Genomic DNA, 1,120 nt, shown 5'->3' with positions numbered 1-1,120 from the left:
GAAAGAGTGCTGACAATAAAGACAGAACCCTGATGTTCATCATTCCTTAGACTGCCTCTAGTTTCCCAGCCATTGGATGTAACAGTGGCACAATCCAGGAGCAGCATTCTCAGAGTCTGCCTTTCTGAAAGTTTGCCCTAGACAAGCTTTAGTGCCCAAGTGCAAAAAAACCCTTTTTCAGGCTCTGGATCCTCATTTCCTAGATGTAACAGTCTGAGCTCCTGCCAGGAGACAGTAACTTAGACATATTTGCCTCACTGGCATTTCCTATTAGGCACCACAGTGTGTGACACATTGTCTGCAGTGAACCCAGACATGGAGCTCCTTCTGAGAGCTGATTCAGCTGACTCATGTGTCAGAAAAGAATCCTACCAAAAGGAGAAAAAAGAAAAAAAATAAAAAATATTTCCTACTAAGTTACTTAGATCTACTTGGCACAAGATCAAGCCAAGTATAGCAAAGGAGAAGGGGCTACAAGGCAATGGACAGGAGGACAACTAGAGGACATCAGATCTTCCCATCTGAAGAGAAGCCAGTGTCACCTCGGGCAGCTTTGGTCCCAACCTCATGATATCCCCAGAGCTGCTGGTTCTCTTGTCCCAGCTCCAGGCCCCAACATGCCGTTCGCAAAGCTATTCAGCAGAAACCTGTTTGCTCTCTGCTGCCAACTAACTCACTTAGTTGCCCTACTGGAAGGAAATAGTATCTTATTTATGACCCTGAATTCTGATTAATTGCTTCCAAACTGCAATGAGCTGCATGCAATACACTCGGTCAGGTCAAAGATCTCCATAAACAGAACCAGGTCTTTGACACAGGCCAACCAAGGATGCCCTGGGGAAGAAAAAACCTAAGAAAAAGAGTTATCTTTCTCTGATACACCCTCCTAGCTTACCAGAAACTGGCAGTATAGACTTTCCAAATGAGAAGTTTTATCAACATCACTACAATGACGGCGTTTTTGCCAGGATTTTGCCTAATTTGTTTTTAAACCCTTCCAATCTTCAACTTCTACAAAATCCTCACAACAGTAAGTTTTACAGTTCAGCTTTGCATCATATCAGAAAAGATCTTCTCTTTATTAGCTATAAGCCAAATAATTTCACTGTTACAAAACACT

The sequence above is a fragment of the Chaetura pelagica genome, unplaced genomic scaffold (genome assembly GCF_000747805.2).
Source record: "Chaetura pelagica isolate M959 unplaced genomic scaffold, ChaPel_1.0 scaffold10, whole genome shotgun sequence".
Taxonomy (NCBI): domain Eukaryota; kingdom Metazoa; phylum Chordata; class Aves; order Apodiformes; family Apodidae; genus Chaetura; species Chaetura pelagica.
Note: the sequence above shows the minus strand (reverse complement) of the source record.